General features: G+C 47.0%; 1 protein-coding gene across 1 annotated transcript in view; it reads left to right on the top strand.

The window, feature by feature from the left end:
* The window catches only part of IMPG1 (interphotoreceptor matrix proteoglycan 1), a 133197-nt gene that overhangs the window by 109534 nt on the left and 9428 nt on the right, over positions 1-14235 (top strand). The gene's annotated exons all lie outside the window — the stretch shown is intronic.

Raw genomic sequence — 14235 nt, 5'->3', positions numbered from 1 at the left:
CATCCCAAAGATGCTCTATTGGGTTGAGATCTGGTGACTGGGGGGGCCATTTTAGTACAGTGAACTCATTGTCATGCTCAAGAAACCAATTTGAAATGATTCAAGCTTTGTGACATGGTGCATTATCCTGCTGGAAGTAGCCATCAGAGGATGGATACATGGTGGTCATGAAGGGATGGACATGGTCAGAAACAATGCTCAGGTAGCTAAACGATGCCCAATTGGCACTAAGGGGCCTAAAATGTGCCCAGAAAACATCCCCTACACCATTACACCACCACCACCAGCCTGCACAGTGGTAACAAGGCATGATGGATACATGTTCTCATTCTGTTTACGCCAAATTCGGACTCTACTATTTGAATGTCTCAACAGAAATCGAGACTAATCAGACCAGGCAACATTTTTCCAGTCTTCAACAGTCCAATTTTGGTGAGCTCGTGCAAATTGTAGCCTCTTTTTACTATTTGTAGTGGAGATGAGTGGTACCCGGTGGGGTCTTCTGCTGTTGTAGCCCATCCGCCTCAAGGTTGTGCGTGTTGTGGCTTCACAAATGCTTTGCTGCATACCTCGGTTGTAACGAGTGGTTATTTCAGTCAACGTTGCTCTTCTATCACCTTGAATCAGTCGGCCCATTCTCCTCTGACCTCTAGCATCCACAAGGCATTTTCTCCCACAGGACTGTCGCATACTGGATGTTTTTCCCTTTTCACACCATTCTTTGTAAACCCTAGAAATGGTTGTGCGTGAAAATCCCAGTAACTGAGCAGATTGTGAAATACTCAGACCGGCCCGTCTGGCACCAACAACCATGCCACGCTCAAAATTGCTTAAATCACCTTTCTTTCCCATTCTGACATTCAGTTTGGAGTTCAGGAGATTGTCTTGACCAGGACCACACCCCTAAATGCATTGAAGCAACTGCCATGTGATTGGTTGACTAGATAATTGCATTAATGAGAATTAGAACTGGTGTTCCTAATAATTCTTTAGGTGAGTGTATATACAGTACAGACCAAAAGTTTGGACACACCTTCTCATTCAAAGAGTTTTCTTTATTTTCATGACTATGAAAATTGTAGATTCACACTGAAGGCATCAAAACTATGAATTAACACATGTGGAATTATATACATAACAAACAAGTGTGAAAAAACTGAAAATATGTCATATTCTAGGTTCTTCAAAGTAGCCACCTTTTGCTTTGATTACTGCTTTGCACACTCTTGGCATTCTCTTGATGAGCTTCAAGAGGTAGTCCCCTGAAATGGTTTTCACTTCACAGGTGTGCCCTGTCAGGTTTAATAAGTGGTATTTCTTGCCTTATAAATGGGGTTGGGACCATCAGTGGCGTTGAGGAGAAGTCAGGTGGATACACAGCTGATAGTCCTACTGAATAGACTGTTATAATTTGTATTATGGCAAGAAAAAAGCAGCTAAGTAAAGAAAAACAAGTGGCCATCATTACTTTAAGAAATGAAGTTCAGTCAGTCAGCCGAAAAATTGGGAAAACTTTGAAAGTAAGGGCTATTTGACCATGAAGGAGAGTGATGGGGTGCTGCGCCAGATGACCTGGCCTCCACAGTCACCGGACCTGAAACCAATCGAGATGGTTTGGGGTGAGCTGGACCGCAGAGTGAAGGCAAAAGGGCCAACAAGTGCTAAGCATCTCTGGGAACTCCTTCAAGACTGTTGGAAGACCATTTCAGGGGACTACCTCTTGAAGCTCATCAAGAGAATGCCAAGAGTGTGCAAAGCAGTAATCAAAGCAAAAGGTGGCTACTTTGAAAAACCTAGAATATGACATATTTTCAGTTGTTTCACACTTGTTTGTTATGTATATAATTCCACATGTGTTAATTCATAGTTTTGATGCCTTCATAGTCATGAAAAGAAAGAAAACTCTTTGAATGAGAAGGTGTGTCCAAACTTTTGGTCTGTACTGTATATATATATATATATAATTATATTGTGGGGTTTCGCTCTGGTAGATAGGGTAAGTGGGCGCAGTACAGAGGCAAAATACAAGTTCTTAACTCAAAACGTCAGTGTTTATTCACACTTGAGGCAATTGAACAAAACAGCGCGTAACTTTGCAGTCTTGGCAATAATTCACACACAATGGAAAGCTCATATAACACAAGTCACCTTGCTGGCAGTTCTGCCTCCAGTAGTCCACAGGGGCCTGTTTCCCCAGCGTGGGGGTCTCAGCACGGCACAAAGCCTCAGATCCCCAAAACAGAGACATCTCTGCTGAGCCCAGCTGCCTATTTAAGGACAGCCAGGTGCTGCCAAAACCCGGACCGTCACATAAACTCCGGCCTAGTATTTGACCTCACCTGGCTGGAAACCAACCCAGCCGCACATGCTGGGAGGAAAATACCTGCCTTGCCAGACACAACCCCTCACTGTGTCACATACCCCCCCCTTTGTTCAACCCTGAGGGGGTGGACACACTCCAGACAATGCACCCAGGACAGGGCATCCGCGTTTCCCTGCAACCGGCCTGCTCTGTGTTCTACCAAGAACTTAAAGTTCTGCAGAGACAAAAACCATCTGGTGACACGGGCATTCCTGTCTTTGGCCTGGCTCATCCACTTGAGAGGGGAGTGGTCGCTCACCAGGCGAAACTTTCTTCCCAACAGATAGTAGCGGAGAGACTCGGGTGCCCACTTGATAGCCAGGCACTCTCTCTCCACTATACTGTACCTAGTTTCGGCTGGGGTGAGCTTGCGGCTTAGGAAGACAATGGGATGCTCCTCCCCGTTGACCTCCTGAGACAGTACAGCACCGAGGCCTATTTCAGAGGCATCCGTTTGTACCTCGAACTCCCTCTTGAAGTCGGGCGTCACCAAAACCGGTGACCCACACAGGGCTGACTTCAAAGCAGCAAAAGCCTCTTCCGCCCGATCATCACAGCGAACCATCACTGATTTTCATAGAAGAGTTCAGACGGCTCACTCCTTGTAATCAGGGTCAGGTGCTCTGGTCTAATTTGAATCACCCTATTCAAAAGCAGATATGTAATAAGAAAGGATGACTAGCACTCTAACAATGGGAGTAATGTGGGACAACTGAAATAAGGTATACACTATTTAATAACATTTATAACATACAATAATAAAATTGCAATACATAGATAAAAAATGCATATAAAACAAATATAGCAGTAGGAATCTACTGGCTGGGGTTATAAGTCCAAGTATATACTATTGGTGTCCTCCTGAGGTAGCTTTCAGTATAATACGGCTTTTATTCAATCATGAAGTAAATGAGAAAAGCGCATGATTTATATCGCATAGATGGTAATAAAACGCATGAGAATATGTTGCTGCATATGTGATGGTATTACAGCATATATATAAATAGTTTCTCTGTAGTGTTTCCGACAGATGATACAGTGTATTGGATATTTTACTCACTGTTTAAAGCTGGCTCTTGTTTCTTGTTATTTTTGGATACGAAAGTTTCTTTAGATTTTTCGATAGTTTCGCAATGGAGTTAATCCGGACGTTGTCTCAATCCCCAGCTGTTTTCCTGTATACTCCAAATATCGTAAAGATAGTCTCTACAGAGGACATTGAATGTAGAAGTCCTTATTCAAATTTTCATATGGATCGCATGGCCATGCTCCAAGGACTTTGTGAGCGAATATCTCTCGACTTTCCCAGATGCGTTTCAAAGTAATCACTACTTCTTAGTAGTTCGAAACGCGGTAGTTACTTCGAAAGTCGAGAGATATTCGCTCACAAAGTCCTTGGAGCATGGCCATGCGATCCATATGAAAATTTGAATAAGGACTTCTACATTCAATGTCCTCTGTAGAGACTATGTTTACGATATTTGGAGTATACAGCACAACAGCTGGGGATTGAGACAACGCCCGGATTAACTCCATTGCGAAACTATCGAAAAATCTAAAGAAACTTTCGTATCCGAAAATAACTTCGAAAAAAATTCGTAACCGACAAACGATTTGGAGCACAGAGCACTTACATGTGGGACGCCACAGAAACAAGAGCCAGCTTGAAACAGTGAGTAAAATATCCAATACACTGTATCATGTCGGAAATACTACAGAGAGACTATCTATTTATATGCTGTAATACCATCACATATGCAGCAACATATTCTCATGCGTTTTATTACCATCTATGCGATATAAATCATGCGCCTTTCTCATTTACTTCATTATTGAATAAAAGCTGTATTATACTGAAAGCTACCTCAGGAGGACATCAATAGTATATAACCCCATCCATCACTGATTTTCGTCCCTTCAAGAGCCCTGTCAAAGGAGTGGCTAGAGTAACAAAGTGGGGAACAAACCTCATGTAATAGCCCACCATTCCCAGGAATTACTTTATTTGCCTAGTGGTGACAGGTCGGGGCCAATTCCGTATCGCCTCTATTTTGTTCACTTGGGGTTTGATGATTCCGCGCCCAATGACATACCACAGGTACTTAGTCTCTTCTAACCCTATTGCACATTTTTTTGGGGTTAGCGGTTAGGCCAGCTTTTCGAAGGGAGTCCACTACAGCCTTCACTTTGGGTAGGTGACTCTCCCAGTCGGTACTGTGGATGACAATATTGTACAGGTAAGCCGAAGCGTACTAATGATGTGGACGAACCACAATGTCCATTAGTCGCTGAAAAGTGGCAGGGTCGCCATGCAGACCAAATGGTCAGACCTTATATTGATACGGCCCCTCAGGTGTGATGAAGGCAGTTTTCTCTACTGCAGCCTCCATTAAGGGTACCTGCCAGTACCCTTTCGTGAGGTCCAAAACAGAAAAATACCGGGCCTGTCCTAACTTCTTGATGAGCTCATCCACCCGGGGCATTGGAAATGCATTGAATTTGGAAACCTCGATAAGATTTCGAAAGTCGTTACAAAACCGCAACGTCCCGTTGGACTGGCCCACCCACTTTTTGACTCCTCAATGATGTCTAGCTGCAACATTAGCTGCACCTCCTCAGACATGGCTTGTCGCCGAGCCTCGGGTACCCAATATGGTTTTAATCAGACTTTTGCCTGAGGCTCAGTGACAATGTCATGTTGGATTATGGAAGTGCATTCAGGGAGGTCTGAGAACACATCCGTGTTCCGACTAATGAACTCCCTGGCCTCCTGATTCTGTTTAGAGGAGAGGCTGTCAGCAATTTTTTCTGTGGCAGCCGCCTCTTTTGTATCAGAGGGGCTGGTACCTCTTCTCCTAGAAAACCCGGCCGCGGGTTGTCTTCTGTACAGGTTTCCCTCTTTCCACGGTTTGAGTAAATTCACATGGAAACCTGCTCTGGCTTTCGCCGCTCTGGCTGGTGTACCTTGTAGTTTACCTCTCCAATTTTCTCTAGTACCTCGTAGGGCCCCTACCACCTAGCCAGTAACTTACTGTCCATGGTCGGCACCAGAACCAAAACCTGATCACCCGGGTTAAAGATCCGGACCCGAGCCTGCCGATTTATAGACCCGACTCTGGGCTCGCTGAGCTGCCTCCATTTGCTCCCTAAACAAGAGGCAACACTGTCTCTATCCAATCTTGCATCTGGGTAACGTACTCAATGACACTTTTATGTGGAGTGGGTTGTTGTTCCCACGCTTCTTTGGCCAAGTCCAAGAGAACGCGAGGGTGTCTGCCATATAGAAGTTTGAAGGGCGAGAACCCAGTAGAGGCCTGGGATACCTCTCGCACTACGAACATGAGATCGGGCAGAAGGAGGTCCCAGTCCTTCTCATCTTTAGACACTACCTTTTTCAACATATTTTTTAATGTTTGGTTAAAGGGCTTCTGTCAGCCCACTAAACCGTTTTTTTTGTTTTTGTTTATTAATAATCCCTACACTGCGCCGCGGCCGTACCTATCTTCAATCTGCACAGGCACACTGAGAGGTGGCCACTCGCTCGGCCGCTCCATCCTCAATCCGCCTGCGCCGATGACGTCACATCTACACCCGACGCAGGCGCATTGAGGAGCGAGCGGCCGCCTCTCAGTGAGTGCGCCTGCGCAGATTGAAGATACGTACGACCGCGGCACAGGCGCCAGATTTTGAATGCTAACAGGCAGGGCCAGCAGAGAACGATTCCGTTCCCTGGCCCTGTCAATCCTAATGCGGAGGGGGCGTCATTAGGATCGGAGGATGCGGCTGCTACCAGCAAGTAGCCGCCCTACTTGCTGGTAGCAAGGTAATTTGCATATTTTAAAAATAGCTTTTTATCAAATTCTACAGGACCAAAATGATTATTTAACTTATGTATGCAGAGCTCGCAGTGTAGGGATTATTAATAAACAAAAAAAAAAAACGGTTTAGTGGGCTGACAGAAACCCTTTAAACCGTTCTACCAGACCGTCCGTTTGTGTACGGTAAACAGACATCCATAGTTGTTTTATGGGCAGCAACTTACAGAGTTCCCTCATCACCTTGGACATTAATGCGGTCCCTTGGTCGGTCAGAACCTCTTTAGGTAGTCCTACTCGGGAAAACATCTCCATTAACTCCTTGGTATGAGTTTGGCCGAGCTACAGTCAGGTCCATAAATATTGGGACATCGACACAATTCAAAATTTTTGGGCTCTATACACCACCACAATGGATTTGAAATGAAACGAACAAGATGTGCTTTAACTGCAGACTGTCAGCTTTAATTTGAGGGTATTTACATCCAAATCAGGTGAACGGTGTTGGAATTACAACAGTTTGCATATGTGTCTCCCACTTGTTAAGGGACCAAATGTAATGGGACAATTGGCTTCTCAGCTGTTCCATGGCCAGGTGTGTGCTATTCCCTCACTATCCCAATTACAATGAGCATATAAAAGGTCCAGAGTTCGTTTCAAGTGTGCAATTTGCATTTGGAATCTTTTGCTGTCAACTCTAAAGATGAGATCCAAAGAGCTGTCACTATCGGTGAAGCAAGCCATCATTAGGCTGAAAAAAACAAAACAAACCCATCAGAGAGATAGCAAAAACATTAGGCGCGGCCAAAACAACTGTTTGGAACATTCTTAAAAAGAAGGAACGCATCGGTGAGCTCAGCAACACCAAAAGACCCGGAAGACCACGGAAAACTACTGTGGTGGATGACCGAAGAATTCTTTCCCTGGTGAAGAAAACACCCTTCACAACAGTTGGCCAGATCAAGAACACTCTCCAGGAGGTAGGTGTATGTGTGTCAAAGTCAACAATCAAGAGAAGACTTCACCAGAGTGAATACAGAGGGTTCACCACAGGATGTAAACCATTGGTGAGCCTCAAAAACAGGAAGGCCAGATTAGAGTTTGCCAAACGACATCTAAAAAAGCCTTCACAATTCTGGAACAACATCCTATTGACAGATGAGACCAAGATCAACTTGTACCAGAATGATGGGAAGAGAAGAGTATGGAGAAGGAAAGGAACTGCTCATGATCCTAAGCATACCACCTCATCAGTTAAGCATGTTGGTGGTAGTGTCATGGCGTGGGCATGTATGGCTGTTAGTGGAACTGGTTCTCTTGTATTTATTGATGATGTGACTGCTGACAAAATCAGCAGGATGAATTCTGAAGTGTTTCGGGCAATATTATCTGCTCATATTCGGCCAAATGCTTCAGAACTCATTGGACGGCGCTTCACAGTGAAGATGGACAATGACTCAAAGCATACTGCAAAAGCAACCAAAAAGAGTTTTTTAAGGGAAAGGAGTGGAATGTTATGCAATGGCCAAGTCAATCACGTGATCTGAATCCGATTGAGCATGCATTTCACTTGCTGAAGACAAAACTGAAGGGAAAATGCCCCAAGAACAAGCAGGAACTGAAGACAGTTGCAGTAGAGGCCTGGTAGAGCATCACCAGGGATGAAATCCAGCGTCTGGTGATGTCTATGCGTTCCAGACTTCAGGCTGTCATTGACTGCAAAGGATTTGCAGCCAAGTATTAAAAAGTGAAAGTTTGATTTACGATTATTATTATGTCCCATTACTTTTGGTCCCTTAACAAGCGGGAGGCACATATGCAAACTGTTGTAATTCCTACACCGTTCACATTATTTGGATGTAAATACCCTCAAATTAAAGCTGACAGTCTGCAGTTAAAGCACATCTTGTTTGTTTCATTTCAAATCCATTGTGGTGGTGTATAGAGCCAAAAATGTTAGAATTGTGTTGATGTCCCAATATTTATGGACCTGACTGTATGTCGCAGTTGCACCGCCTCCGGGGACCGACTGTCGTAGTCTACAATGACTAAGATGTGTTGATGCCCTCTGGCGGACTTCGGTACTGGGCCTCTGAGGTCCATAGCTATTCAGTCAAACGGTACTTCGATAATATAGAGAGGTACTAGGAGACTACAGAAATGTGGCTGGGAGCTAGTTATCTGGCAGGTCGGGCAAGACTTACAAAACTCTTCCACTTCTTTGAATATACTGGGCCAGTAAAACCGATGTAGTATACGATCCTGAGTTTTCTGCAGCCGCAGGTGACCCCCGAGAACTAGATCTAGATCTAATACAAGCTTGTGATAAGCCTTGGGGACCACCAACTGTTCAATAGGCTCCTCATGTAGTTGGCTTAACCAATACAACATATCCTGATGAACCACAAAACGAGGAAACACTGACTCTGCCCCAGGTTGTTGTGGTTCACCATCTACTATTAACACATTTTCCCAGGCGAGGCATAAGGTTGGGTCCTGACGTTGGGCAGTACCAAAATTATCCCCGGAGACATTGAGGTCTGCCAATTCAGTACCCGGCGGCAAGTCCTCCATATCTCCCACCCTCACACTTAGCGGGGTTGTCTCCCCCTCTTCCACTGAAGTGGCGGTCACCCCTACCGCTGGCCCTTGGGTCTCAGGTTCCCATGGTTCTGGTCTCCCCCCTGAGCCGGGCCACTCTGCTATGGTTACCCCTGTCTAATGTGTATCAGTCACTCTCATAGCAGGCCACAGTGCCGGGAAGTATCTCCCTATTATAAGTTCGTAGTGTAAATTTGTGGCAACTGCCACTCCGTGAGTCCATATGCCAGCCCCTGTGGTTAGAGACACCAGGGCGGTGGGATAGTCTTTTAGGTCTCCATGGATGCACATGACCCCGACTCTCCGGCCAGTATACTCCGCTCACCGAACCAGGGGAGCCCTTTCTAGGGACACCAGACTCCCTGGGTCCAGCAGAGCCTCTGCTGGAGTGTCTCCTACCGCCTAAAATTTTTGGGGTACCTGCTGTACACAGCTTCCTGGCATATAGTAACTGACGGTAGCCATAGTTAGTATCCATGGGTTTCACCTGATGGGGACAGTCAGCTCTTACATGGCCAGGCTCCTGACACCACCAGCAGACTATCGGAGCTAGGTCCATAGAGGGTACACCTCGGGTGGGTTTGGTTGGCACAAGTCGCCGGGTCTGGGATGGAGATTTACGGGGTTTGACTCCACCCCCCCCCTCCCAAAATAACCCACTGTAACAGTCTTAGTAGCCTCATAGCGCTCCACCAGGTCTACCATTTCTAGGGCATTGACAGGAGACACCTGGCTGATCCAGTGCTGTAGAGGGGGTGGCAGAGCCCTTCAGAACATATGACCCAATAGTCTATCCAGCATAGCCGTGGGACTCAGCACATCAGGCTGTAGCCACTTTTGCAAGAGGTGGAGTAAGTCATAATACTGGGTCCTCGCAGGCTCAGCTGGCTTAAACCCCCACTGATATACCCGCTGGGCCCAGACCAACACATTCACCTCCAGTCTTGCCAAAATCTCACCCTTTACTTTTTGTTAGTCAGTCGCTTGATCGTCCGGTAAGTCTAAATACACCCGCCGGGAATCGGATCCCAGGAATAGAGTGATGACCTCAGCCCACTGGTCACGGGGTAGCTTTTCCCTGATGGCCACTTTTTCATACATTGCCAGGTAGGTTTCGATGTCGTCTCCAGGGGTCATCTTAGGAATCACGGCATGGACTGCTTTCTGGCATCGTGGATGCTCGCGGTTTGCCCCTGCTGTCTGCAAAGCCATCACATGTTGTAGCAGCAACTGGTTAGTCTCCTGCTGCTGCTTATTAGCCTCACGTTGCTGCAGGTTTGTCTCTTGCTGCTGCAGATAAGCCTTCATGAGGGCCTTCACAACAGGCTCCATTTTGTCGTGGGGCACTGGTTGTAATACAGCTAGTATAATGTACGACATACAACCGTGCCTGAAAAATGCAGAAACCAAAAATATCGGTGTTCACGCCAGCCTCACTGCTCTTGCCCGCATTCTCCACTTATTGTGGGGTTTCGCTCTGGTAGATAGGGTAAGCGGGCGCAGTACAGAGGCAAAATACAATTTCTTAACTCAAAACGTCAGCGTTTATTCACACTTGAGGCAATTACACAAAACAGCACGTAACTTTGCAGTCTTGGTGTTAATTCACACACAATGGAAATTCATATACAGATGTAGCAGGGGTAACACACACACTCTTAACTCAAATTTCTCAACTCATCGCGTTATCTTGAAACAAAAGGCATTGTAAAGCAATTGCTTAACGCATTTAGTTGCATTTAGTTTAGATAACATGTCTCATAAAGCATGTGTGTTAACCCTGCTACAGCCGTAACACAAGTCACCTTGCTGGCAGTTCTGCCTCCAGTAGTCCACAGCAGGCTTTAGGGGGCCTGTTTACCCAGCGTGTGGCTCTCATCCCTCCAGCACGGCACAAAGCCTCAGATCCCAAAAACAGAGACCTCTCTGCTGAGCCCAGCTGCCTATTTAAGGACAGCCAGGTGCGGCCAAAACGCGGAACGGCACTTAAACTCCGGCCTAATATTTGACCTCACCTGGCTGAAAACCAACCCCTCACTGTGTCACAATATATATCTTAGTGATGATCAAGCATGCTCGGCCGAACACCTGTTCTGCTCGAGCATATCGATACTCGGCACATGGCGATACTCGCAGCCAATAAACATGCAGGTAGGTACTAGCACGCACTGTAATGCCGTAGCCATGTTGGCTACTGGCATTACAGTGATTGGCTGTCCGGAACACGTCATCGGGTGCTATAAAGCACCCAATGACACGTGTTCGGCTCAGTCTTAGTCAGAGAGAGCTGAGCAAAGGAAGGTAAAGACAGTGTAGTGAGTGTTATTGGAAGATTTTTATTACAAAAACTTTTTAGAGACCCAAAAGTCCTTTTAAGGACTATTATGTGTAATAGCAGCAATATATGTTTGTAGCGCAACCTGCGCTAAATTGCTCAGTCCTAGGGAGAGCTGTGCTAAATAGAGTCTAATAGGTTAATGCATACAGTTAAATAATCTGCGCCACATCTCCTGTGTAAAGTGTACGCATCTCTAAAATATCAGTGACATACAGTGTACTTTTTACACAGACGGTGTCCCCTGCGGACAGTTCAATTATCCGCGCCACATCTCCTGTGTAGAGTGTGCGCATTCCTAAAATATCAGTGACATCCAGTGTACTTTTTACGTACACGCTTTGGACAGTGACATTACCGGTTGTAACTCTCCTATATAACGTTTCCTCATTCCAAATACCTGTGACATTTCTTGTAATTTTTTATTCACCGCTGGTGACAGCATTGACATTATCTGCGGGATATCTCCTGTGTGACGTTTCCACATCCCAAATACCTTTTTAAATTTTTTGCCGCATACACTTCCAAATCCTATGCTACTGTACGTGTGACATACTTTCAAGAATATATCACATTTAAAATGAAGAAGGCGAGCAGTAAGAGACGGGGAAGTGGCCGTGATGCTGATGGTGCAAGCAGAGGCCATTGCCCTGGGCGGGTTGAACTGTGCCTGCTGCCAGAGCACAAGAAAAACAGTCTTCCACGATACCTAGCTTCATGTCTCAGTTTGCAGGGCTGTGCAGGACACCATTCTTGAAGTCAGACCAGTGCTACCAGGTGGTCGGTTGGATTGCAGCAGATAATGCTTCCAGTTGGTTAAGCACCACCCTGTCTTCCACCAAGTCCAGTCTTGATACTCCTTCCTCCCACCATGGAGAGTCTGGCCAAACAAGTGATCCCACACTCGGATATTCCGAGGACATCTTTTCCTCGCCATTCCTTGATTTGGCCCTCTCGCCAAGCATGCTTAAAGAGGGACAGATCATGTGCCCTGATTCCCAAACTCTTGAGCATCCACAGTCACAAGAACATGACGTTGGGGAATGGCAATTACTGTTTAATGAGGTGGATGATGATGAGAAACATTTGGCAATAACTCAAATGCAATTACTGTATCAAGAGGTTGAGGAAGAGGATGAGACACAGTTGTCAATCACTGAGGTTGTGGTTAGGTCGACAAGTCAGGAGGATGAACAGAGTGAGTAAGTGGAAGAGTTGGTGGTGGAAGATTAAGTCACTGACCCAACCTGGGAAGGTGGAAAGCCGAGCGAGGACAGCAGTACAGAGGGGGAGGGATCAGCAGCACCACGACAGGCTGGAAGAGGCAGTGGAGTGGCAAAAGGGAGAAGGCAGGCCACACCAAACAGGCCCGCAACTGTTCCACGGAGCACCCCCTTGCGGAAATCTCCCTTGGCAAGGGGTACGTGTTCTGCAGTTTGGCGTTTTTTTTAAGAAAGTGCGGACGACAAAAGAATTGTAATTTGCAACCTGTGCCATACAAAAATGAGCAGGGGCGTGAACATTAGCATGTGTGATGCACGTGCTACCACCAGCATGATCCGCCACATGGAATCAGAGCACCCTAATAGGTGGGCCGAACGCCTGGGTCCACAATCTGTGTCTGCGGGGCACACCACTGCCTCCTCTTCCCCTGTGTTACGTGCTGGCCAATCCTCTGTCGAAGGCGCAGGCCCAAATGCCTCCCGCCCTGCACCTGTACCTTCGCAAGCACTATTAGCGACCACATCCACTTCTGTGTCCCAGCGCTGCGTACAAATGCCCTTCTCAGGGATTTGAAGTCAAGCGCAAAAACCCAGCCACCCACCCACAGGCCATAACACTAAATGCGCAGTTTTCCAAATTACTGGCCCTGGAAATGTTGCCATTTAGGCTTATGGACACTGAGGCCTTCTGCAGCCTTATGTGGGCGGCCGTCCCGAGTTACACAGTCCCCAGCCGCCACTCTTTTTCAAGGTGTGCTGTGCCCGCTTTACACCAACATGTGTCCTGTAACATCACACGTGCCCTGACCAACGCAGTTACTGGGGAAGGTCAACTTAACCACGGACACATGGACAAGTGCATTCGGCCAGGGACGCTACATTTCCCTGACGGCACACTGGGTGAATGTTGTGGAGGCAGGGAGTGAGTCGTACCCTGGGATGGCACAGGTGCTACCGACAGGATTGCATGCCCTACGTCGATCAGGGTTTCCGCCAGCACCTACATTAGTAGCATAACCCCCACTTCTCCTCCTCCGCTTCCTCCTCCACTTCCACCTCCGAATTATCCGTGTGCAGCACCAGTCAGTCTTCAGTCGGTAGCTGGAAGCAGTGTAGCACTGCAGTGGGGAAGCTGCAACAGGCCGTGCTGAAGCTTATATGCTTAGGAGACAAGCAGCACACCGCCGCAGAGCTGTGGAAGGGGATAAGAGACCAGACTGAGCTGTGGCTCTCGCCTCTCAACCTACAGCCAGGCATGGTTGTGTCTCATAATGGCCGGAACTTGGTGGCGGCTTTGGAGCTCAGCAAGCTCACACATATCTGATGCCTAGCCCACGTCTTAAACTTTGTGGTTCAGCGGTTTCTCAAAACCTTCCCCAATTTGCCTGAGCTACTGGTGAAGGTGCGCCGCGTGTGTGCCCATTTCCGCAAGTCTTCGACAGCTTCAGCCGGTCTGTCAACGCTGCAGCAGCGCTTGAAATTGCCACGTGAGCACACGCTGGAACTCGATGTTCCACATGTTGGCCAGGCTTTGTGAGCAGCAGAGGGCAGTAGTGGAATACCAGCTGCAACATGGTCATCGCCTTTCCAGTCAGCTTCCGCTATTCAGAAGCGAGGAGTGGGCATGGATGTCTGACCTCGGTGAGGTTTTAAGAAACTTTGAGGAATCAACACAGATGGTGAGCGGCGATCAGCGTAACCATTCCACTTCTGTGTCTACTCAAACTCTCGCTGCTCACAATTAATGATGATGCTTTGCATGTGGAAGAGGTGGAATTGGGGGAAGACATTACACAGGGTTATAGCCAGACCAGCCTCAGTTCGTATTCTCAGCGCGAATTGGACGATGAAGAGGAGGAGGAGCAGGAGACAGTTGCCTCTGCTACAGAGGGTAGTACC

This window comes from Bufo bufo, chromosome 4 (assembly GCF_905171765.1).
Source record: "Bufo bufo chromosome 4, aBufBuf1.1, whole genome shotgun sequence".
NCBI lineage: Eukaryota > Metazoa > Chordata > Amphibia > Anura > Bufonidae > Bufo > Bufo bufo.
Note: the sequence above shows the minus strand (reverse complement) of the source record. Positions and strands in the feature narration are given on the sequence as shown.